The following is a 27,902-nucleotide window of genomic DNA, read 5'->3' as shown; positions in this document are numbered from 1 at the left end:
TTTTAACCTTTTTATTTTTTGTGGTTTTTTTTTATATCTTGTTAATTCTTTGCTTTCTGTTTTGCTCCCATTTTTTTTAAATTTCACTTTTTTGTATGTTTTTAGATTTTAATCTCTATTTTAATGTTTGGTTTTAAACATTTTTTTCCTAATGTGTCTCATAAATTTTTCTAGATTTTTTTTTTTAAAGTTCTGTTTTTTAGATTTTTTCAGGTTTTTATCGGATGTAAATTAGTTTTTCACTCCATGTATTTTTTAGTTTTTATTTCCCTCTCTGTGGAAGTTTAGTAATTAATTTCAGACGTTTTTCTTGTACTGTGTTTGTTTCAATTGCTTTTAATGTCGTAAACTTTTATTTTTTTTCAATTTTAATTTTTCTTTGTTTTTAGAATTTCTTGATATTAATTATGTCTCTTTATTGTAATCCAATGTTATTAAGCTTTGTAGGTCTCAATAGTCTAACAAATCGGGAACAACCTGACAAAGTGAGATCTTTGAGGATTGGAATCTGCCTGACTGAGATGAATCCATTTCCTTTTGAATTAAAAAGATGAAGCTAAAAACAAAAGGATTATTTTTGGTGAATACATCTTCTGATGTAAGTAAAGTTCAATCTATTTTGTCAACTATTTCAAATATTGCTATTACTTTTAAATATGAACACGCATTTCATGCTACAGTTTTTTTATACGTTTATATGTACTTTAAGGGGTCACATTACCCCAAAATATGATCAAAATATCGATTTTTGTTTTATTGCTTATAATAAAACTTCAAACTATTTCAAGAGTGCACTGAAACAAAAATCATCTCTCTATCTACATGTTTAAAAAAGTTATGAATGATTTTAGATTGTCCTAAAACAGAAACTTGCACAGCAGTGCTTTTTCTCATAGGTGATAATTTTGTGTTTTAATCTCAATTAAATCCCTAACAATTTTTTTCTATTTAAGATGAAGCTTTGAAGTGAACTTTTTTTTATCTTAAGTATAAATACACTTATTTGAACTGTGCATGGAATAAGCATTTTATGAGGTTTTACAATTTTTACAGCATGTTATGTATACCAAACAGGAATTTTTAGTCTTTTTTTTTCTGCATTTTTACAAAATAATCTATAAAAAAAATTCTAATTGATATATAAGCAAACGAATGCACAAAAATATTAAGATGAATATCTTAAGGACTAAGAAATTTTTTGTTGATAATGTGTCTAAAAAAAACTTTAAAAATTTTGAATTTTTTCATTTTTTTCAAATTTTAATAAAATTAAACAGTTTAACTATTTATTGAAGATAAATTATTGATTATAAGTTAAATGAGCATGTAAAGCATCCACGAAATGAACCTGTATTTAAAAAAAACTTTTGCAAGGTCACTGTGACCCCTAACCCCAAAAAATGAATATATATCTTTTGCAGCTCACAGAAAAAGAAAAGAGTGACCCCTGTGATCGAATCTTAATGTTCTGAGACTCAATCTTAAAGGTTTGAGGAACTAATTAGTTAGTGCAGATGATATTTTAAGTTACGAAATCTGTCATAAAAACGTACTTTTTCTGAAAAAACATACGGTTTTTTCAACGGATTCAGACACCCAAGACATAGAAGGAAGCCGCAATCCGGGAAATAAGGTCCCCATAGTTTGATCAGGAAAACTGTTCCAAGTTTTGACTCCTTAATTTTATTGCGTATTTCAACATATCGTGAGATTTTTTTAAGCGAAATGAAACATTTTTGCACACAATTATAAATTTCGTTTATTCATAGATAATTCTGTGCACAAATATTTTTAATACATAAAAAAAAATTTTTATTGTTTCATTTAACAGTCTAAAATTTTTGAAATGTAGGATATACAATTTTTTACATCATTTTAAGAAAGTTTTAATTTAACATTGCAAAAAAAAGAAAAAAAATTGTGCGAAATCGGTCAAATAGTTCCTGAGAAATCGTATTTTAGAAAAGTCGTATATAAAAATTAGATTTCTCTGGTACTATTTGACCGATTTCACTCAGAATTTGAATAACATAAATTATACAAATTTTACATGTAATTATACATGTAAAAAATACATGTAAAAATTACATGTAATTATACATGTAAAAATTACATTATTCTGAATGATGTAAAAATTTGTATGCATTATAATTCAAAACTTTTTCAACTATTATTAAATAAAATAATAAATACTTACTAAAAGTTACTTTTTGCATGAAATTATCTTTGGAAAACCGAATTTTATAATTGCGTGAAGAAATTTTCTTTTTTATTTCGCTTAAAAAGTTCTCGAAATATGAAATATGGTAAAATTAACATTTAGGTATCCAAATTTTAGATCGCTGTCCTGACCAAACTATGGGGACTATATTGCGACCTGCATCTTGGGTGTCAAAAAACTCAAATCCGGATTTTATTCAAAAGATCGGCTTTCATTAAAAAAAAAAAAAGTTTTAAAATTATCATTAAGAGTCCTATACCCGCTTTTCTGACTAAACAATTGCGGTCATATTTCCCATAGTACGGTTCCTCTTTTTATTTTGAGGGTAAGGAATCTAAATCCCTCGAAATTTTATCCGCATAAATAAAGTTTCATTCCAGAGTGAAGTCTACTTTCAGATCAGCCCTCTGTATGAATTTGCGAATAATGCAATTTCTATCTAGTATGTTCAAAATATTGTATTTTTAAATCACAACATTTACGAGGTTTTTCTCCAACATATACAGTGTGCAAGAAAAAGAAGAAGAAAAAAGACGGATCACCCTGAATAATATACAAACTTATATACAAAATTTCAAAAAATATTTTAAAATTTGAGAAATTAAAAATATAAATTTCGATTTTTTAATGTTTGTCTTAAATTATTCCTCACGTCTGAAATTTTGTTAAAGTAACAAAATTCTTTTAAAATATTACATATTAGGAAATATAAAAAAAAAATTGTTGGGAGTACTTTTTTCATTTTTTATTATTGAAAAAATAACAGTAAAAAAGCAGCAAAAAACCAATATTTTTATTAAAAAAATGATCATACGGCTATAAAATATCATGTATAAAAATAATACTATTTACTTAATTCAAAAAACTTTTCAAATTCTCAGGTCAATAGAATAAAAATTCATTTCTATGAAACAGTTTGAAATTTGTGAATTTGTCAAAAAAGACATTTTGAGAAAAATGACTTTTGCTACTTTTTCATTGCAGGGCATGGTCAAAACAGAAATGGCCATTTAATATTTTTTTAATGTTCAGTTAAATGTCTAGATTTCTAAAATATAAGAAGTAAAAAATCTATTTTTTGACAAATGTTTGCTTAATTGAAAGTCCCTTGTCACCTTAATGATCCGATCTGGAACTCAATCTTAATGATTCGAGAAGGTGACCTCAAATGTGCTAATTAATCAATGAAGTTGATGTTTTAGGCTGAGCCAACGATATTTAAATATCGTCCAATCTGTTAAATACACAAATTCCTTATCAGTTCTCAGGAACTATTCAACCGATTTCTTTCAAATTTTGTATTTTGCCCCCCATGCAATATTACATACTTTAATGTAACGTGAGAAACTGTAGTTTGTCTCTTATTAAGTAAAAAAGTAATAAATATTTACTAAAATTTATTTTTTGAATGGAATTATCTTTTGATAAACGAATTTTACAGTTGTGTGCCAAAAATTTTCAATTCACTTAAAAATTTCTCGATACATGGAAAATTACGCAAAAAAGTAAAATTAACATAAAGGGGTCCAAACTTTAAATAGCTCTCTGAACCAAACTATCGGGACACTGTTTCCAAGATTGCGGCTATCCTCTATAATGTAGAGGTCCGAAATTTGAATTTTTGTTTCTGATTTCGCAACTTAAAATATTGTCTGCATTAATTAGCATATCTGATATCACTCCATCGAATCATTAGATAGTCCTTGAATGTGAAGAATAATTATTCGGGTGAATAATTTATTTTTTGTGTACTATACATGCACTTCATTTAATGCAATTTTCTTAAATTAAAAAGCACTTTTATAACAGTTTTCTTCAAAATTATGAGGCCCCTTTAATGCTATTGGGAGGTTTCGCACTTTTAAGTTAGCTTCCGTTCGCTCCTGTACATAAAATTGAAGCTACTACGCATGCTCGTGTTTATTTTCTTTGCGTTATGTTGGCGTGACAAAGCTGTAAACATGCTCTTAATAGTTATTAAATGTCGTTTTTTATTTAAGCCTGCCTTGATTATATTAAGCCTGCCTGCTAAAAACTTGAAAATGGAATGCGAATTTGAGGAAATATAGTGATGAAATTTAGAAATGAATCCTGTCATCTTACAACCATTTGTTTATTCTGTAACAGGGGTTTCCAACTGACGACCCGTGAAGCCTTTTTTTGTGGCCCGTGAACTAAAATATATTAGTTGTCATTTTTCTGCGGACAATTTTCGTAAAAATTCTATATGGGTTTTAAATACTTTTCTCGTTAATAAAAACCTAATTTTTTCGTTTCTGTAAAATTTAACATACCAACGGTGCAAAGAAATTTATTTTTTAGGTTTTGCATCCAAGAAAATATTTATTCAAATACAAAAATAATCGTGTATGTTGCTCTTTTTTATTTATTTTTTTTATTTAATTTTTTTTTTGTATTTGTGAATATAATTTAGCGTGTACGCATCAAAAATTTTCTCGAAGAAATTCTCCGACTTAACTTTTTGAAACCACTCATTTTGGGCGAAAATACTTACACACATATTTGTAAATTTAAAATGTAAATATCGATTCTCTGGTGGTTGCAGTAGACAAAGCTCAATTTTCTCATTGAATATTTTGTGTGCTACTATGTAAGTTTTAATACCTTAACAATTAGATATCTGTTGCACATTAATTGTTTAATACATAGGGGCACATTAAAGTTATTGTAGCCCGAATTTTTATTATTTATGTCTTTAAAATTATTATTAATAACAATTAAATATTTTTAAAAATCTACTTCTTATTTTAATTTGTAATTCAATACTTTTGTTTTGTACAATTTGGTAAAACTCTCACAGTAATATTTAATGTTTCTTCAAACATAAAAGAGTCCTACAAAAAATTTTGATGAAGTTGCGGCCCTCCATTTGATTTGTGTTTTTAATTGTGGCCCCCGGCCTCATGCAAGTTGGAAACCCCTGTTCTATAAATAAATAATTTATTGGTTTTTGTTTATGGTAACAAATATGGTTGTCTAACTGCACTAGTTCCATAAGAAACTTAGATATATTTTCGCTATTTCAAAATTATATACATTTAACTATGCAATTTAGTTAAAAGAAGTTCAACAAGCAATGGAATTTTAATAATATTTTTTAAATATTAATAATAGTAAGCTGCATTCTTTATCACTGAATTCATCAAAATCTATAATCTACCAAATTTTTCTGCTCACAGATCCGTAGCTTTACGTCGAGCAAATTTTGAATCGTATGCCTTAAAGAAATAGTCTTTTTTTTTATACATCCATTGTAAATGTTTGTTTTGATTTTGTGGTCTAAGTTAAAAGGATATGCCACTACATCCAGAACTGACGCATGCGTACTAGAAGAGTGCAACGCACAAAAAAGAGGGATATATTTAAAACACGTTTTAGCTCAGGGGTTTCCAACTTACATGAGACCGGGGCCCGCAATTAAAAACACCAGTCAAATGGCGGGCCGCAACTTTATGAAAATTTTAAATTGGGCTCTTTTATGTTTGAAGGAAGGTTAAATATTAGTGTCAGATTTTTATGAAGTTGTACGAAACAAAAGTATTGAATTACAAATTAAAATAAGTTGATTTTTAAAAATATTCAATTGCATATTAAAAAATTCTGGCTACAATAATTTTAATGTGCACCTATGCATCAAACAATTAATGTGAAACAGATATCAAATTGTTAAGATATAAAACTGTTAAGATATAAAACCCATATAGATTTTCTACGAAAATTGTCCCCCAAAAAAGGACAACTAATATATTTTGGTTCGCGGGCCAAAAAAAAAAAAAATACTTCGCGGGCAGGATGAGGCCGGGGTGCCGCCAGTTGGAAACCCCTGTTTTAGCTGAATTGTGACCTACAAAAAACAGGCGAATTGTAGGAAATCCTTAGCTCACGTGACAAAAATTTCTGTCTAAAACAACCTTTAACCGATTTATGATCTAGATGGAAAGAATTCAATTTCCCTATGATTTTTCTCTTTGAAATAAAATTTCTAGCTGCAGCTGTTAACTGATAAAATCTGAAAGTATCAAGTACAGGGCTGCGTGCCGGTGTTATTATTTAACCTACTTATGTTAGAACAACAAAAATTTTGATAATAAATTTTGAAATTTTGACGAAGATATGGTCAAAAAATATTAACTCATTTTTGATTTTCTTCCAAATATTAACGGTTGGTAGGGAATCATTAGTCTGTCAAAATTTCTTATCTTATGCTCAAAAAAGTTACGGCCTAATTATCCTGCATCCTTTCTCTGATAAATTTATTAATTTTGATAAGAATTTTGATTTTTATAAGTAGCTTGAAATTATTCCACTATACGTTAGCTCATCGAAGAAAATCGTGATCCCACTTTTTCTCCGGTAAAGTTTTAGAAGAAATTATACATAGTAAATAAAATATCAAGTTTTACCAAATTTTTGTTCTAAAAAACAAGAGAACATGTGAGCCGCTCAGAAGCCAATGTGGTTAAGTCCATTTTTTGATATTTTCTGATTTTTGTAAATTTTGATGAAATAAATAATAATCTTCTTAGTTATTAAAGGATTTACTCGTTGGTTACTTTTTTCTAGGTTAGACAGCAATTTTTTTAATAGCTTCTGAATATATTATATAATAATTTCAGAAGCCATTGTGAATAAGTCCACCTTTTATCAGTATTTTTTTACATAAACTTTGAAATAAAAATTAAATTCTTCTTTCGATATTTGTTGGTAACACTGAAAAACAAGAAATTCATAATAACAGGGTTGCCAGACGTAGTATTTTTAATACTACGGTAGTATTTTTTCACCAAAAAAAGGGGTTTGGTATTTTTCGTAGTATTTTTTTAAAATGTGGTATTTTTTATTTTTTTTATTTTTTTTTTATTTCCTAAAACAAAGAAAAGTGCCACTTTAGTTTTGAAGTAAAAAACAATTTTTGAAATAATCCAACAGTTCATTTTCTATTAGTCACTGTATCTAGTGATGATTGAGAAAAATCGAAGTTCGTTTATACTAGAAGACATAAATTTCCTATCTTTTTCAACTGCCAAAAGGTATAAGTCCTAAAATTTTTAAGATGCTGCATTATTTCAATAAATACTTACGTTTTTATTTACACATCCTGTACATATCTTGTTTTTTTTTTGCAGAGTTTACACCGCGAAAAAAGAGTTTATACACTTTTCTAATTAAATTAATAAACCAGGAATTTTAAAAACTAATGTATCAAAAAACATTAATTTTCTCAATTGTTGTGTTTTGGACTTAACCGCATTGGCTTCTGAGCGACTCATGTTACACTTATCAACAACTGGAAATGTATATAAAAAAAGGAAAATCTACACAGACCTACCTATATGTAACACTTGCCTTTACAAACCTAACTTCAATAATTAATCGCAAGCATGCATTGTAAGAGAAATAATAACAATACTTATGTTTGATTATTTTTACTTTATTCAATTACTTTCTATCAGTTCAAACTTTCCCTATTATCTTGCTTAAATTTTCAATCGTTAAAAAAAAAACAATTTTCATTCACTCATTCAAGTTCAAATATATTTTGTTGAACTTGTCGCGGATGGCACTTAATGTTAACACAGTTTTTTCAATCGTTAAAAAAAACAATTTTCATTCACTCATTCAAGTTCAAATATATTTTGTTGAACTTGTCGCGGATGGCACTTAATGTTAACACAGTTTTTTCAATCGTTAAAAAAAACAATTTTCATTCACTCATTCAAGTTCAAATATATTTTTTTGAACTTGTCGCGGATGGCACTTAATGTTAACACAGTTTTTTCAATCGTTAAAAAAAACAATTTTCATTCACTCATTCAAGTTCAAATATATTTTGTTGAACTTGTCGCGGATGGCACTTAATGTTAACACAGTTTTTTCAATCGTTAAAAAAAACAATTTTCATTCACTCATTCAAGTTCAAATATATTTTTTTGAACTTGTCGCGGATGGCACTTAATGTTAACACAGTTTTTTCAATCGTTAAAAAAAACAATTTTCATTCACTCATTCAAGTTCAAATATATTTTTTTGAACTTGTCGCGGATGGCACTTAATGTTAACACAGTTTTTTCAATCGTTAAAAAAAACAATTTTCATTCACTCATTCAAGTTCAAATATATTTTCTGAACTTGTCGCGGATGGCACTTAATGTTAACACAGTTTTCTCTAATATTAATTCATTCATTAAATAGGGATGAGCGAAAAAACGAAATGGAATTTTTTGATGGGTTAAGCTGATTGTTTTAAATTTTACTATAAGCGATTCAGTTTTACACATATTTTAAAAATAACAACAGTAATAATTACTAGCTTATAACTCTATTTGAACAGAAAAATAGTTTATTGCTCACATTTAATTTATTTATAATCGCTGTGTCAGATAAGTTCAATAAAGTACAATACGTTTTAGCACGTGTGGTCACCAGATTTATACTTTTTTAGTTATCTGATACCACTCGCTTTTTTTTTCTTCCTATTCTTACTATTAGTAGGGGAGAGTGGGGTCAATTGTAACATTTTATACTTAACTATTTTTAACTAACAGAAAATCCAATATATTATTAGTATTAATGGACAGACGAGTAAAGTAGACTATTCTCAACTAGAAAAAAAAATAAACACCTTATTTTAAATGTTATTATATTAGTTATTAACAATTTTTGACAGTCGTGCACTTGTTACAATTGTCCCCACTTACGGGGTCAATTGTAACAGTTCATAAATTCAACTAAAACATAGTTAATTATACATATTATCATAGTTGCGATATATTTTTTTATTGATGGAAATTGTAGTGATATTTCAGGAGTAAAAATAATAATGAGCAGAGACCTAATGGTTTAAACTTTTAACTTTAAGGGGTTAAAAATTTTAATGTATGCTGTGAAAGGTGACAAACAAAATGATGCACACGCAACATAATATAAATGATATAGGAAACTATTGGTGGTTCTTAAAGAGTTAAGTAATGGTTTGTAAACATAAGATTATTTATTTTCAGCTGTTACAATCGTCCCTTTACTTATTGTTACAATCGTCCCCAAGACGCCATTTCAGCTTCCTTTGTTAGAAACAATGCTAGTTAATTAACAAAACTAATCTTTTTTTTCAAAATGTTAATTAAGGTGTCCACTTACATAGTCGGTTAATAATTTTTATTTGTTTAAACAAGATTACTTTATTACAATATAATATTCTAATACTTAAAAAAGTACTTACGTAGCGTGAAAATATCTTTTGTGATGTAACTCTTTCAAAAGTACATAAAAATGGTTGCCAGCAGGGGTGTACACGTAGATTTATTAATTACACCTTGTGGGCCACCTAGGAACCAAATCTAGAAGCCGACACTCGAAATTTTTGCTCTGTTACAATCGTACCCTGTTACAATTGACCCCACTCTCCCCTACACATTCTCCATACATATTTACATATCTTTAAAAAATATATATATCAAGTTATATTTATATCTCAAATTATATCTTATTATATTTAAATTAAATATTTACAGATCAAATTTTCAATCGTTAATAAAATAATTTTTATTCGATTTTATACGATAAATTTTATGCTGTTTTTATTTTAAAAAAACTTAGATAAAGCTTAAATTATTTTTTTTATTGTTAGGATTCGGTCATTAGTTAAGGAAAAGATGGTTTTAAGTTGTTGTTTTTTTATTATTATATTCATCATTGAATAGGCGACCCAATTTTTTAGGTTTACGACTAATGTTCAACTCCGTAGCCTTGTAATTTTGAACTCAATCCAGAAGACAAGGGAACTCCTAGATCAAATTTTGGGAGAAATTTGATCTAGTCTTGAAATCTGATCTTGATTTTTGGAAAATTTGAGTTACCCTTTACATTTTTTTTTGTTACATGCAGGGGAAAACCTCTCACACTTAGCTTCACGGCAAGGGACTCTAACCCATGATTCGTCTACTTCTGAGGATATTTTACGTCATCACTGTGGTCAGAGTGAGCTGGTTGCAGAATTCGAACCCAGTTAACCTCATTGGAAGGCTCTATCCCCTGAGCAATCACAGCTTGTTGGAAGATATTGAGGAGGATGTTAAAAACTGAATACTGGAAGTTTAAAATCTAAAACTGTTATTAATGGAGGGCCATATTGAGGCAGGTTCGAGTTTTCAAGGGTCTGTTAAAAAACTAATGATTGTAATACTGTGGTAACAAACCACCTTCATTTTGAAGCTCTGATTATAGACACTGTAAAAATAAATATAAAGGTATAATAGTACTCCATGTCATTAATTTTTTAAGCAATTCTCTAGACATGTTTAATCACTGTAGTATACAATATTCCTGCATAATTTGTATAGATTTTATTTCAAATTTTAAAAAAATTTTAAATTTATTTTATTTATTCTTCTTAGATATATATATATATTTTTTATCTTTAGGCAATAAGCTTGGTCTGGAATGGTTTACTCCAACCTGTGAAGTTAATCTTTGTGGTCATGCAACTCTGGCATCTTCAGCAGTTTCATTTTTTGCTTTAAGTATGTTATTTCATTCATTTTTTTTATATAAAATTTAAATAATTGTTTTCAAATTAGCAGTAATTCTATTTTTTTAAAAGAATATTTTTTCATGATTTGTTTAATGATTTCTTTTTTTATAATGTGGTATTTTAACTTTATTATAACTTAATTTAAAACTGATATCAGTTACTAACCATCAGCTGTGGATTGCTGAATGTATTAGCTGAATGTATTGTATTGTGTATTGTATTGTGTATTGGATTGTATGTAATGGTCTCATTTTAAGACAAATTATCCGGGCAAACACCGTCAGGCTTTTTGATGTGTAATTTTGTGTGTGTAAAGATGTGTAATTTTAAAATCTATTTGGCACCTTGGCGATTGTAGCTGGTGCGACAGATCACGATACGGAAATATCCCCTTATATTTTTTTAGAAAATTAAAGAGTTTAGGAATATGTTTTGAGTCTTGAAAAGTACTTAAGAGGTGCTTATTTTTTGTTCAAAAATTTGGATAAGCACCTTGATCTTAGGTGCATCCTTGAGATTCTATTATTTTTAAGCGTTGCTGGAGTGTTGCAATTCTATGTCTGAGTTAAGGAACTTAAAATTTCTATCTTAAAAGTATTTTTTAATCCATTTTTATTTCTCAATTTCAGTTATCCTTGATTTATTGTGACAAATCATTATTTTATAATTTTGGATTATACATTATTATTAGGAACAAAAAGTTTTTTATTGTCTGCCATGCTTATTCTTTTGCTATCTATTAAAGAAATAAAAAAATTTTTGCATGTTTTCTGATTTCTCAGAGTAGGGTTATCATTTGCCTTATGTAAAATTACATTTGCTTTTTTTAAAATTTATCTGCTTTCATAAAAAAATAACGACAGAATATTGTTTATACGTATGCATACTTTATTATTAAGAGGAGAATTAGAGCATTATTTATTGTTAAGATAAGATATCTTTTTTTATGAAGCAGGTTGCAGCTTCCTCCTTTTACAATTGTTGCATTTTTGATTCCCCAATGTTTTGAGATTTTTTTTCCTCTTCACAATCATTTATACTCAATAAATGATTTCCTTTAATTTATGAATTTTAAGATAAAGAATTTTTTTAATTCCTGTTGATCACATCATATCTTGCTTTGTCCCAGGTTTTAATATTTATCTTAGAGCTTCTTTTAAACAAACAATTCTGTTTGGTAATTTATTAGGGTTGTTTTTATTTAATTTGATTAATAAATTGACCTTTCATTCTAATAATTTATTTTCTTTGTTATAATCATTAGTTTTGTTTTATTATTTAATTTAATGATTTTATTAAATCTTTCTTTTATTATAATTTGGTTTTATTTAGCTTATTATAATTTAGGCTTAATTTCTATTAACTTATATATTTTTATTTATTTATTTGTTCTTTAGTTTAATATTTATCATTAAAATAAGATTTTAAATTTTTTTTTTTAATTTCGCAATTTTATCCTCTTAATTAATATTTTGCTATTTATCCATTTTGCTTTATGATTCATCTTCTTCGCATTATTTTATAAATAGGAGATCTTTACTTATTACATTTTTATTGTTTTTTCCTCCTTCTATTTTTAAGAAAGTTTATCTGTTGATTGAATATGTTTTAATTTCAATTAAATGCAGATTATTTCTTCAATACTTTTAGTAATTTAATATTTTTTATAATTTTTTTTGGGTGACTTATTTAAAAAATTGTTCTTTTATTTTATAGATTCGTCCTTTATTATCAGCTTTCTTGCAGCTTTGTTTCTTATTTTAGGATTATATTTATTTTATAGCTAAGGATTAAAAGTATTAAGTTATTATCATTTATTTATCTATTTATTTATTTATAAATCTATTTATCCATTACTAATTATTACTAATTATTATTTTTTTTTCTTTACTTATTTGATTTTATTTAATTTATACATTATACTATTAACTGAGAAAGCTTAATCGGGAACCAAAATATAATTATGATGATACAACATTGAAGTTAATGTTTAAAAGGGAATGACCTCCCATTGACGTAAGCTTACCCTAATTTTTTATCCTCTTCTGAACTATTATAAATGTATATGTCTCCCATTTTTATCAAAGGGGAAAAAATACCTAGGAAAGGAATATTTGCTGAAAAGTCTTCTAAATTGAAAGAGAACTTTTTATATCTGAGAATGAACAACTTGCTAAAAATGTTTTTATGGTCTGAATAAATGTTATCAATGTTTAATATTCGAAATGTGTTTAGAATTTTGTTTTTTAAATAGTTATCTTTTTATTGTATAATTTGTAAAATCTTGCAAATTTTTTAATTTGTGGAAGTTGGCAACTATACCTTACCGCTTAACGTCTTTGTGGATAATTAGGACTCAGACAACCAATATTCTAGTTCATTAATATTTAGAGTTTTAATTTGGTATTTGACTAAATTAATTTGACTGAAATTTAATAAAGTTTTAACCTTCGCCATAGCTTAATGTAGTGTGTCTACCACTACAAAAATACTATTCCAATTCACTTGTGTACAAGACATGTTAACTCGATTCTATACAGGGAAACCTTTTGATGAAGATTGACCAAAACTCTCTCCCCACATTGATGATGTTCGTGATGTGAAAACGCCCACCATGACAGAAACTCCCACTTCGATTTGATCACGTCTACTTTGATGTATTGTCCACATTGAACAATTAACTTGCAATTTGTGACTGCGACATTATCCACCTCCTCCTGCTGTTGCTACTCATACTTGATCACACACAATGTTGGCCTGTTTGCACATCGACTGCTAATATCAACGCAGGAGGGACCGCGATTTTTATACAACTCTCCCGGCTTCTCACAAAATAGCAATGATTCAACTAGTGGCATCCGTTCATCGAATCGTATGACAGATATAATTCTGGTGGAAGAGTACTGTAATGTGTCCACCTCTACAAAAATACAATTCCAATTCACTAGTATACAAGACATGTTAACTCGATTCTATGGTGGGGTACCTTTTCGTAGATGAAGGTTGACATTGTCTATAACTTCTCTCCCCCCATTGGTGACCCGGACGTGATGTGAACATGCCTACCTTGGCAGAAACTCCCACCTCTATATGAACACGCCTATCTTCATGATAACTTCATGATATCTTCGATAACTACTATCCCCAGTTTATTTATTTTGCGATTTTTAGTTTTTTATTTTATTCCTGTAGATAGCAAATCAGAAATTATGGAATTTGGAACTCTTAGTGCCATTTTGAAAGCTAAAAGCCTAAATGATAACAAGGTGCAAATTGATTTGCCTATCAATAATTTTATGCCAGTAAGTTATTTTTTCTAAACTTATAAGTTTACTGACTAGTTTTCATTTATTTTCATCGCATAGGTATCTACTCTTCCTCCATTATTAGATAGTCTTCTTGATTTTAAGTGCCATTTTAGTGTGTGCCATGCGTATCTTTCTGTTTTTATCAAAATTGTGAAAATGTCTATAAAAAATTTAAAAAAATTTGTTTTACAGGAAGAACATGTATAATAAATATTCTGTACATGTTTTATATATAAATATGCATGCTTTAAATGAATGATATTAAAGGTATTTGTTGAATTCCATGCCAACTGAAGCCTGTAGTGAATTTTTAAAGTTTAAGCAATATCCTTGTATTTGGTATCATTTTAATGGAAATTTGTAGTAATTTGTGAATACGGAAATTATTTTTTGAAGGTATGCGTGATTATAGTAAAATTTATCATAAGTAGAGGGCATTCATGATTTTGATTTATTCTACCAAAAGCAAACTCTGTCTGTTTTAAAGAAGAATACATTATTAAAAGTATTACTACTTTGCATATACTTCGATTTATATTGTAAAGAAATTGTTCCTGAGTCTAACTAAGCAGTGATTTCAAAAAAGTTTTCTTTTTTTATAAGTCAAAAATTATCTCAAATATACATTTGTCTCCTTTGTTACAATTATTCTTTAAAGTTTATTTTATTCATTACACAAGAAACCTTTAAACTTAATACTTGGTCTTTAGTATAAAGTCTATTAGTACAATCATGTTTAGGAAGGTCCAAATCACAGAATTTAGCAGAAATAACAGTGCATCTCAAAAATGTGGGGTATTATTTGTTCCCTCTGTTACAAGTACTTTTAATTAACTTGCAATTTAATTATGGGCCTCTTTTATTATTTTATGCCAATTAATTAAACATTGCACCCTAAAGTATCATATTCTAGTAGAATTTTTGTTTCCAAAAATATTTAATGTATTTTTTAGAAAAAAATATTTGTCTGATTTCCCCTCTGCTACGCTTGAAATTCAACATTTTATTAATTTGTAAAAATTTATTAATTTTGTTAAATTTAAAATGACAATATGTTTTGTATTAATTTTCTATTTCTTAAAGTGCTTGATACGGAAATTTTTACGTTTGAAAATAAAACATAAAAAGAGTTTTTTTTAAATTTTATTTTTGAGGTTTAAATAACTAGAAGAATTAAAATTTATTTCTATTATAGTTAATGGGAAAAATATATTTCATATAAGTATAAAAAACTTTGTAGAACTATTTTTTTTAATATCCTTATAAATGTCGTCAATGGTTAATATTAAAAATGAGTTGTGAAAAAATTGCTTCTGTATAATTTTTTTCTTGTAAAGTAATTTTTTATGCAACCAGGACGCTTTGCTATCCTATCCCCATGATTGCCAATTTATTTAAGTTAATCTTCACAATGATCAAAAATAACAAAAAGAAAAATATGTAGTTATTATAATTTTATACAATCGCATTTTATAAAATTTTTAATCCTAACAAAATGAAAGATTGCCTGGATTTGAAAGTAATCAATTAATTATACTTGAAAAAAGGAAACTTTGGAAAAATATGTTACAATAAAAAATAAAATGAAATAATTTTTTGCAATTTGATTGCAATATGTAATGTTTATCTTATATGACAGTTTAAATTTGAATTTTTTTTTGATTAAAGCTTTTATTAAGAATTTAAAGAATAAAGAATTAATTCTTAATATCTTTAACTCTAAATGAAGAATTCATTAATTTAAGAATTAATAATTTAAATATAAATGTTAAGTTATTAAACTTGGCAAATTGTTCTTTTCGCTCCCTCTCTTTTTTTACTTTTAACATCAACTCAAGTGTGAGCATATGAAATGAAGATCTAAACAGAGAGAGAAAATTATCTACAACATGAATAAACAGTTATTATTTAAAGCAAAAAGAATGAAAAAAATTTCTTTCAAAAAGCAGTAATTTTAAGAACAAATTACAATTTTGAAAAAAAGTTCTGAAAATTCAATTCTTTAGTTGCATACCTGAGGATTGCAAGGTGGCTCGCAGCGTATCTTTTACTTCAAGTATAACAGTTACTGATTTTCAAACTAATTATCAAATGTAGCATTCCTTGTTAACTTGTACATTTTTTACATACCTCTGTAAATTCAAGTTTCCAAATCTTATGGATTTTTTGCAGAAAGACGAAATATAAGTTGAACCCCCAAAACAGCTGTGGCCAAGTCTCTAACACATTTTTAACAAAAAAGAATCTTTTTATTTTGTAAAATTAATATCTATAAATTGTTTTGTCTGCAGATTTATTTTACTCAAAAAGGACTAAATTTTTAAATTCAAAACCATGTTTCAGTCACTGAAATAATGTTAATTTAAATGCTAAGTTTTACTTACATTTTCTATGAGACAAATAAAATCAATCAGTCTTAAAATCAATTGATGAAATGCTAAAAATCGGAAACTGTGTTTTTGGCTCTATGTTGATTCATAAGAATCAATCCTTAGAGCCGTGCATGTGATTCTTCTGTTAATTTGCGGAATTTTGGGAATCAATAATTTAAGTTCCGACAAAAAAAATATTGTAGTTTTGCTAATCTTAAATTTACATTTTGTTATTTACACATACCTGCCAAGACTCCTGTTTTTTTACCCTTGTGTTTTACAACTATCTCCTGTTCACCCCTATATTCTCAAATTTCTCCTTATTTGTTGAAGAAATAGAAAAATAAAATTTTGGCGATAAAATATCTTTTAATGGCAAAAATATTTTTCTTATTCCGCAAAAGATGGTGATATTGCTAGTACCGCAGTATGTTGAGTGTTTATAGTTTAAGTAATTATAAATAATGTTTTTAAAAAATCTTCTTTAGATTAAGATTTATATACATATTTTTTTTGCTTATATTACAAACTTCAACAACACAAGACTGGAAAAAAAATTCCATAATAACTTTGTCTAGAATTAATGAATTAGTGAGTCAAGCACTAAAGTATAACACTAATATTCTAAAAAGTAATTCCAAAATAGCAAATTTAAAAGTTTTTTTTTCTCATTGTTTCGAAAACTTATACTTTAACGAGATTTTGTTTCAAATTCCGATTTGCAATTCAAGAATCATTTATTCAATGGCATTTATTTGCCAGCAATTAGAATGAATACATTTTTAATGGGATCACACAACATCTAGGAAATTTCTAATTGCACATTCAATGCTTGCGATCCCATAACGAATCTGTGTTTCGATCTCTTTTTTTCTTCTTTTGCAATTAATGAAATTGATTTTCTCCTAGTTTTTAAAATTTCGATATTATTACAACTTACAAAATTTGAATCATGCCTTTGAGTAATTACTTTTCGATGCGCTTGACTTGTGCGAATAGCATCATAAGTACTGTGATACTATTACATCCTTGCATTACTTCAATAATTTTATTGGCTATTAATACTAAAAATTTTCTCAATGTTTTCTACATTGCTTAAACATTGTTACGATTTGCAAAATTCTATTTGTGCATTGATTAGTCACGTTTTGACCCGACGACACCATTGTTTTTTTAATAACTTTCTTTTAGTTATTGCGACTGATATCCATGCATTTTTTTAAATTCATATTATTAATTTTACATACAATAGCTTATAATTTTACTTACAATATTATTTAGAAACGAGGAATTTGATTCTAAGATTTGAGTAATTATCTTAAACTGCGCTTGATTATCACTAAATCCGAATTTTCTTTTTTTCGCAATTAAAACTGCTGATTTTCAAATTCTTTTTTAAAATCATGACATTATTATGAAATGAGATATTCAAATTGCACATTTAAGTATTTTCTATTGATATTTATGTAATATTTCAACCAATTATTCGGCAGTTATCTCTACTTATTATTGCATATTTTTTTAAAATTTCCATATTTTAATATGTTATTGAAAATATTGAGAAAATGTCTGAATTTTGAAACATAAATTTAATTAACCCCTTTTTTGTCGGTTCTGATTCATAGTAAATACACTTGAGTTAATCGTTATTCTTTTTTCAGTTATTCTTATAAATTTGAATTCTTAAAACTGTTACTTGATCACCTAAGTTTAAAATATAACATAGATTCTAAAAAATAGTAGTGATTAAAATATATTTAAGGATATATTTCATATGTTTTGCTTATTATATTTATTTATTTATTATTTTATTTATTATATTTATTTAAACTTATGTTCCAAATAAACCTGGTAGATTTCATTAATAATTATTTTTAAGTTTAATGACTTTGGTTAAATTTTTAAAAATAATTTTCAAATATTTTGTTAATTTTGATACTTATTTATTTGAATGAGAAAAAAATGCAACATTTTAAAAACTTTACTGTGTAGTAATTTTTGAAAATTTTGTATTACTGTAAATTTTACTTTGATTGGAAAGTGAGACACATCGAACTGTTTCCTCTGGCTGCAAAAAAAAAAACCTACAGTAAATTGTACCTCAAATCTATGTATTCTATCTATTTACTATGATTTCTACTAAAACTGCAGGATATTTGGTTATACATTTAAACTTTTTATATGGATTTTAACATCACTTTTTTTGAGTTTTTATTAAAAAATCTATTAAATTTATTTAAAAAAAAGTTTATTTTAAATTTAAGGAGGAATAGAAAATTACATACCAGTCAAGTCTCCTGTTTTTTAACAGAGACTACATCATTGTTCTCCTTATGTCAATTTTATACAGTATTTTACTTCTATCTCCTGTTTATCTGTACACTCTAAATTTCTCCGTATTTGTTGAATAAATTTTAAAAAAAATTGGCAACAAAACATCCGCTAATGGCAGAAATACCTCTCTTATTCCTCAACAGATGGTACTATTGCCAGTACTACAGTAAGTTGAGTGCTTATAGTTTAAGATATTGTAAATAATAATTTTAAAAAGAAATCGACCTTATGGTTTAGACAGTATAAAGAACAAAAGGATCAAAGCCCTACCAGATAATTATATACAGTATTTAACTAAGATATTTACTGATGTCTGTCGTTGAACTTCTTTCCTGAAATATGGAAAACTGCAAACATAATTCTATGTCCTAAGCTAAACAGAGATTTACTATCTCCTGCCTATTTTTCGACCTATACGCTTGCTTTGCACTCTTGGTAAGTTACTGAAAAGAATAGTATACACTAGGCTCAAACCATTTCTCAGTTGTTTATCAGATGAACAGTATGAATTCAGGGTGAAACTGGATACAACAAAGCAGTTGTTTCATATAGTTGATTATGTTGGCAGAGGATTACACTTAAAGCAGACTTTGGCTTTGTTGATGCTTGATATTAGTAAAGCGTTTGATAGAGTTTGGCACAAAGGAATATTTTATAAATTAATTGAGCTTGAATTCCCAAATAAAATAATAAAATTTGTTTACAGTTATTTTGCACAAAGAAACTTTCAGATTAGAATGAAAAACCTTTGCTCCACGGTGAGGAGAATAACTGCAGGCGTACCACAAGATAGCATACTCGGACCAATTTTATATATCCTTTTTACACACGATTTCCCAATCAAACTTAACTGCGTTTTATGCAGATGACACAGGTGTCATATACTTCATTCCACCTTATGTTGGCACTGGAGAGAAGGGTAGGCAGACCGGATTACAGACGTTGTCATGGAAACTGGGTTACTCTTTAAGTCGGTTGAGGGATTATATTATTAATTTGCATGTCAATTTGGTTATGACAAGTTTTATACATTATTAGTTCAGCTATAGTTTATATTATATCCTTGCTTATTTTATACACTTGCATTTCAATTTAATTATGAGAAGTTATACTCTTCAGGAGTCCAGCTACAGTTTATACAATATACTTTCATATGCTTGATAATATTTTTTACTTCCTTTTCAATTTAATTATGACTAGTTATATTCAACTAGAGTCTAGCTATAGTTCAATTTATGAACTTGCATGTATTGTACACTTGCTTTTAAATTTAATTATGACAAGTTATATTCATCATTAGTCCCGCTATAGTTTATATTATAAACTTTCTTATAATATACATTTGCATTTCAATTTATTATGGCGAGTTATATTCATCGTCAGTCTAGCAATAGTTTATATTATATATTTGATTATATTATACACTTGCATTTCTATTTAATTATGTCAAGTTATATTCATCGTTCAGCTATAGTTTATTATATTCTTGCATTTATTATATACTTGCATTTCCATTTAATTATGACAAATTGTGCAATAAGCTATAGTTCGTTTTATGTACTTGCATATATTATACACTTGCATTTAAATTTAATTATGACAAGTTATATGCATCATTAATTATAGTTTATATTATATACTTGCTTATATTTGCTTATATTATACATTTGCATTTCAATTTGGTTATGGTGAGTTATATTCATCGTCAGTCCAGCTACAGTTTATATTATATACTTGCATTTCAATTTAATTATGACAAGTTATATTCATCATGAGTCCAGTTATTGTTCGTATTATATACTTGCTTATATTATACATTTGCATTTCAATTTGGTTATGACAAGTTATATTCATCGTGTATCCAGCTATAGTTTATATTATATACTTGCTTATATTATACACTTGCGTGTCAATTTTCATGGCGAGTTATATTCACAAGCTGACCATCCCAAGAGCTTCCATTCTTAGAATTGTCTGTCTTATCTCTTAAGAAGTCAGAGATGTAACATTCTTATCTGATTTCATTTCCTACATGCTAAAACCTGAGTCACAAATGACAACAAGCATCACATTAACACCTGAAAAACAATTTTTAGTATAAAGGGTGGGTGGAGCACCATTCACAAACTAAAATCATTCTCGTACTTTGTACTCTGACAATAACCCAGTTTAACTGTGCAGGTTTTACTTATTTTGATAAAACTAGATTCAATTTTTAATAAATGATTATTTATTTGATAAAAAAATATATGTAACTCAAAATAAATTATTATTGTGTCACTTTTTTTGCACCAATATTTTGCCTTATATTCAAAATTTAAGGTATTGAATTTACTATTTCTTTTCAAGTAAAGCATAAGCGCACTTTTTTAAGTGATATAAACACAGAAAATAAAAGTTTATTCTGTTTCAAACTTTGGTGTCGTTTAAAATATAATATGACAAATTAGAAATATTTTTATTTCATAAATTACTAGACAGGGTTCCCACTGTCCTTAAAAACTGCTTAATTTTTATTTTGGAACATAAGGGCCTTTAGAAGCACTTAATTTTGGTACAAGGTTCTTAAAAGTGCTTGATTTTTCAATACCAGTATGGTAAACAGGAACAATTTTTCAGTCTTACAAAAATATTTGAAACAAAAAATTGTTCTTTTATCACCTAGAATGTGACCATGCATCGAGTGTAGAACATTTTAGGCAGACTGGAAGAAATGTGTGTGAAGGGGCTACAGGCAGAAAAACAGGTCCTTTCATTAGTATATTCTTTCTTTTGCTTAGAATTATGAGGAGAGTAAAGCATTCTAAAATAGAAGAATAGGGTGTGGATAAGGGGGATACTGTCCTTTTTATGTGGGGGGGGGGCAGTTAGTTCTAAGTAGAAGACCCACAATTACCTTTGAAATCAATAGGATTAAAAAAAATTCGGTTCTACTGGTAGCACGTTTTTATAGGAACAGAGTAAAGCCTTAAGACAAGAAGTATCAGAAAAAATGTTTGAACTGGAATCCTAAACAAACATTTAGATTGTTACATAAAAATTTAAATCTTCTCAATTAAAAGATCCCAAACTTTTTGTTATTAATGTCTATTAGATTAAAATTTAAAGTTAGATTTTAATGATCATTTTGTTCAATTAACATTGCAACTTAATATCATTTATAAAAAAATTCTATTCAATTTTTTGTTGCTTTAAAATGAGTCCGTGTTTATCTCTAGATTGTTTAGTTATGTTATGTAAAGTTAATTCTTAACAGTTTTGGCTGGAAATAATTTTATGTGTTATGTCATAATAAAAGTAAATGTAAAACATATGCTGCTTAGTAATAATTTTAAAATGGTTAAGTTTCATACTGTTTTCCAAAATGTTTTTCAATATTTTTTTTTAAAAAATGTTAACTGATGAGGTGATATTACCGGATTACTTTATAATAAAAGAATATCATTTTCAGTTTTAAACTGTTCATTTGGGATAAAAAATAAAATATCAAATCATAATAATAGTAGAGAATAATATTAAGAAAGATAGAGGAAGAAATATTACAAATAAATATTTGTAAATGATAAAAAAAAAATAAATAATTTATCAGTATTTGTTAATTAAGAAACCTCACCCATTTTTTGGCCGTAGGAATGTGTTGATAACTTTGAAAAATCAGTTTTAACCGTTTTATTTATATATTCTACTGAGAACCATTATAAATGACTTATTGGTTTAAAAATTATAAATCTTCTTGAGCATAATTGTATTTTTATTCTATAATAATTTTCATAAAAATATTTATTTCAATGAAATTAAAAGCCTTATGAAAAATAGTGGAATGATTGAAGGTTCTTAGATATTATTAGAGCCTGTATTTATTTGAAATAGGACTTCATTTCTACTTTCATGCAGAACTCTTAATTGAATTTTTTAGTATTATATCTTTTATTATATACCCATGTAATATTCTATTAACAGAAGGAATTCTATTGGCATAACTGAATATTTAGCAAAATTGTTCACGACTGAATACGTGATGCAGTGAAATAGAAAAAATTGTTCTAATAATTTTTTTAATGTTTTTATCCAAATTTCTTCATTTCATTTACTGCACAGTCGAAAGTACTTTTAAATGTCCTTTTATTTTAAGTAATAAATTAATTTCTTAGTTATTATTTTAATGACTTTTTTTCCTCCAGATTATGCTGCGCTATAGTTTCTTATTTATTATGTGAGCATTTATTCATTTATGTGAAGATTATGTGCAATGTGGATCAGAATTAGTTTTCTTTTTCATTTATTTTAAAGAATCTTGTTTCTGAGGTCGAGACAATTCAGGTTTGGAGATTCCTCTCCGTTTGTAGCCCATGCCTGATATCTCACTGTTTTTTTCTTTTCTTTTTTTTTTTTAAAATAATTTCTAATCAACTTGTTTGTGTCTTAATGTTTTATTTAAATATGCTAATATTTTTGGCCATGTTTTTAAATTGAAAAAGAAAAAAAAAACGTTGTGGGGAAGAAACATGTTGCACAAAACAAAATTTTCAAAGCAGTGTATTGCACTATTCTTTTAGCTTTTAAATTTCTTCTAAAAATAGTCTTGTATGTATTTCACTACCAATATTCGAATTTCGAACCGATATCATCATTATTTTTAAATAAGATTCGTAACAACCGTATATACTAATAAGTTGATTATATATTCTAATCTATAGGATTGATAGCAGTGAATCCTCCGAGGATATCCATAAAAAATCCTATTGCCAGATAGATTCCAGCCCGGTGCCTGTCAACACTCATCTCACACCTCCCCCCCCTCTCACCTGATGAAACTGCCTTAGAGTCAAAATCCAAGAAGTGAGTGGAAGTCTTCTATAATAGTATAAAAAATTCAATGATCATCTGATTTACTGTCAAACTGTGCATGCTTAAATTTTGCTTCTTGATTCAGTCGATTTTTTTCATTCAAACCTTTTATGTAATTTTGCTCACTATTTCTTCACACAATTTTGATTGTGTGAAGTGTGCAAAATTGTCATAAAACATTATTGAGAAGAAATGGTGAGCATGCTTTGATTTCGCTTTTTGATTACAACTTAATTCAGTTGATGATTATTCTCATTCAAACACTTATTTAATTTTTCTCACTTTTTCTTACCACAATTTCGATAAAACTGTAAAAAAATTGAGATCAATTTAGAAAATCTTAATGCACTTCCTTTAAATTTGTAATTTTATTCAATTATGTGTGCTTTATATTTGAGGCTGCTTCTTTGAACCATAAAGGATACTGTAGCAATTGATCCCATAATCCTAATCCATATTGTTATGGTTGCTACAATATGGATTTGGACTATGTCATCTGTACTTGTTAATTCTTTGCTTTGCCCTGTCTGGTCCATTTATTGTGACAGGCATAAGTTAAAATCTAATCCAGGGTGCGTAGGTTTTTTAAAAAGTGCTTAAAGGTGCTTATTTTTTAGGAGCCCATTATGGTGCTTTTTTTGTTGGATGTTTTTAAAAAGTACAAAACAATCAACGTTTTCATAATTCATTTAATCACAATCGATTTCGGCGTAGCCCGCCGGAAAATGCCAATCGATTTTGATAAAATACTTGAGCATATTCTGAGCTGGATTCAGAGGCCAGAATTCTTGCACTCTCATGTACAACAAATCATTTAATCCTTACATTGAAGAAATACTGAACCAAGTAGAAAATTTTAACTAAAATGTATTGGGGCCATGCACTAATTTACATTTATAATATGATTTTATTAAAGTTTTCTTAATAAATTTTTTACACATCTATATAAATTCAGTATGATCAATAATATTAATCTTGAATATGCTTTAAATAATTTTTATATAAATCTAAAAAAATACAATTGATAACCTTTTTTAATAATAGTTATAATTTTGAATAATTTTTTTTGCATAATTAAGCAAAGTAATTATTAATTTGAAAAATAGAATGTACCACTCAATATTGAATATATTTTAAATTGTGTATTAATTGTTTTTTTATTTGGTGGCTAATATAATCAAGGAAAGTGTTAATTCTCAGAAACTAGCGTTTTTAAAAAGTACTTAAAGGTGCTTTTGGGTGGGATTTCATTTTTAAAAGCCCTTAAAGGTGCAGTTTTCAGCTGGCGTTTTTAAGAAGTGCTTTTTTTCTCGAATTATTATTATTTTTTCATCAGTGATATCTGGTGGACCCCATGCATTTCACAAAAAAAGGGGTGTTTGCTATGGAATCAGTCACGCGGATAGAGAATTCGGATTGAGAATATTAGATCCTTATGAAAAGTTTTTCTTTTTAATTTATTTTAATTTTATTCTTGTTTATTTTATTTTACTTCTACCACTTTTTTGACGTAGGGGATAAGGGTATAGTTCTAGGGGTTTGTTCTGAGTTCAGGGTCAATTTAAATTCATTTGGATTGGACCAGTGATTTGGAAAAGTAATGATTGTTTCGATTTACGTCTGTTTCTTTTTGGGTTTTTTTAATGCTAAAACTCTTTATAAAATTTTTTTGTTTTTCAATAATATCAAAAAAGGGGAAATGTATTTTTACCCCTTATTCATTGATTGAGTGTGAATTTAAAAGGTGCTTATTTTTGATTGAAAGATTTGACTACGCACCCTGCTTGCTTGATCATGTCTTTGAAAATTGTTTTGCACTTTGTTTATGCATATGTGAAGAACTTTTAATAATAGGAAGAAAAAATATTTATTAGTGTCTATATCCTGATTTTTTGAGTAAGTCCAAAAATTTTTTGAGTGCTTAAAAGATGCTTATTTTTTCTTGTAAAATTGAGCAACGCACCCTGTTAATCAGTTTAGTTGAGGTGCAAGATTCTCCCCAGAATTAAAAGTTATATAGGATGTAAGTTTTTCTTTTCTTTTTTTTTATTAATTTTTTTTTAAATTTTGATACTGTACACTACATCCCTGCTCTTGTTACTTCTGTAAATTGCTTCCTGTAAATTAGCAGAGGTCTGTCAAGATATTTTGTGAAAGGTCCATTTTTGTAAAATTGTAAAAAAATGACGTGTAATTTGTGAATATAAAATAAATGTTAAGTCACATTCTTTCAACCAGGGTCCGCTTTTGTGAATTTGTGCAAATAGGGTCCGTTATTGCGAAAAAACTTTTTCAAGGAGTTTTCAAATTGTAAAGACATACAAAATTATGCTCAACACTGTAAAATTATAATTAAAAAAATAAAATTTTAAAAAATAAGCAGCAATTGCAGCTACTAAATTAGCAATGCAACGTACAAATATTTGGTGTTTAGCCTATACTGCTGAAAGCAGAATATTCATTTCGGACGAATAATGGAAGAAGCGTCTGCCGAAGACAAAATTTAGTTTGTTTACATCTGTCTTTCTTCCCCCTTTTCCTGGGAAGGGTTTATTGCTTAACAAAACAATAATGAAGATAAACAAATTTGTGAAGGGACCGATTAAAAGATAAATTATTTTGTGAAGGATCTGTTTTTAAGTTAAAATATTTTGTGAAGGGTTCGTTAACGAACCCAAATTTCTTATAAACAGACTCCTGATTAGATACTTATAATTTGTGTAAAATCCCACATAACTACTTTTCTGTTATTTACAGGATTTTAATGAATGTCATGAAAGAATTGATTCAAGCCGAGAGGGACTATGTAAATTCTTTGGAGTACATTATAGAGGTACTGTTTGTTGTGAATTATGTATTTTATGTTTTTCTGATTACATTATATTTACCGGTTGTATGTACAGAAGGGTTAACTATTTCTGATTACATTATGTATATTTTCTATCGCATTATACCAGGATTGCCACTCCACAGGGAAAACCTGGAAAATACAGGGGGTTTAAAAATCACCTAAAATAAGAGGGAAAATGCAGGAAATTTTGCTTTTTTCTTTACAAACTGGAAAAATACAGGGCACATTGTGTCTTACTTTTGTCTTTAAAAAAAGGTGGCGACTCAAAGCGTAATCTATGGGATATTTAACCATGATTTTTTAGCTATACTAAACTATTTAATTTGCTATAGCATTATTTAAGTATGTTCCGGCAATTAAAACTAATATCTAATATAGTTATCCCACTATAGCTGACCCAAGAGCATAGTAATTGTTGTTTCCTCTTAATATAGTGAGTATAATATGTAAAGGGTAAACACGGTGAATTTTTTTTTAACCAGATCATGTGTGTGGCAACCCTGTATACCCAGTATTCCTGAATAACCCTGTGGCAGAATTGATATTTGAATTATGCAGTTAGATAATCACTTTTTGACTCGCTCAACATACGCCAAAAGTATCGTAAATCGCTGCAATATTTTGATTGTATTTTCGGAACCTTGTGTATTTTGATTGTATATTCGAAGTATTTAATTTTTAAGGCATTAATATTTCGATTGTATAAGGCGATGTATTATTTCGATTGTATTTTCGACAGTTATTGATATTGATTTTTGAATATCCCGATATATTTCACACAATATGGAAAATTCGAATTGTGCATTTGAGTATTTAATTTTTAAGGCAATAATTCTATCAAATTTTTGGCAGTTATATTCTTTATATTTTTTAAATCTGATATTTCTTATACGATATTATTTATAACAACAGCCCAATCTCGAAAGGAAACACATACTCAAGGTCTCCGATGCGTGTGATTTCGCCGTCAATCTTTTTTTACGGCAAGTACCGCTGCGGATTTCCTGATTTTTAGTTATTTTTTTTATTGCGATAATTATTTACAAAATGCCGAGGATATTATCTGTGCATTCCCCCCTTTCGACAAAATGTGAAAATATTATCTATAATATTAGAATAAAAATTACATGTTCAATTAAGAAAAAAATATATATAGTATTTTTTTTTTTTTGTAAAACCAGCGTTTTTGTTATTTTAAATTAGTAGCATATATGTTTGTTATTAAAAATATATTGTAGAAAGATATTAGCACTAGAGGGGTATGTCGCAGATTGCTAAAATAAATTCTGCCCCAGGCCTGAATACATTATGTATATTTACTGATTGCTATGTACAGAGGTGCTTACTGTTATGATCTATCCGCTATAATTACTCTCTGATTAAGATTTGCTGATTAAGTACTGTCTTGTGGTTGAGT

At 27.6% G+C, this 27,902-nt stretch overlaps 1 long non-coding RNA gene and 1 pseudogene across 2 annotated transcripts in view; both read left to right on the top strand.

The window, feature by feature from the left end:
* Positions 1-362: 362 nt before the first annotated feature.
* LOC147817087 (uncharacterized) lies at positions 363-23,624 on the top strand. Its single transcript, XR_015430234.1, has 4 exons — positions 363-598; positions 10,663-10,761; positions 13,965-14,074; positions 23,484-23,624. It is a non-coding gene; the product is annotated as an uncharacterized LOC147817087 (long non-coding RNA).
* A 2,740-nt stretch (positions 23,625-26,364) lies between these two features.
* The window catches only part of LOC147817086 (puratrophin-1-like), a 39,906-nt pseudogene continuing 38,368 nt past the window's right edge, over positions 26,365-27,902 (top strand). Inside the window, exon 1 of the transcript XR_015430233.1 lies at positions 26,365-26,467. The product of XR_015430233.1 is annotated as a puratrophin-1-like (transcript). The remainder of the gene's footprint in view (positions 26,468-27,902) is intronic.

The sequence above is a fragment of the Parasteatoda tepidariorum genome, chromosome 1 (assembly GCF_982258835.1).
Source record: "Parasteatoda tepidariorum strain Cologne lab strain chromosome 1, Ptep-v5.0, whole genome shotgun sequence".
Taxonomy (NCBI): domain Eukaryota; kingdom Metazoa; phylum Arthropoda; class Arachnida; order Araneae; family Theridiidae; genus Parasteatoda; species Parasteatoda tepidariorum.
Note: the sequence above shows the minus strand (reverse complement) of the source record. Positions and strands in the feature narration are given on the sequence as shown.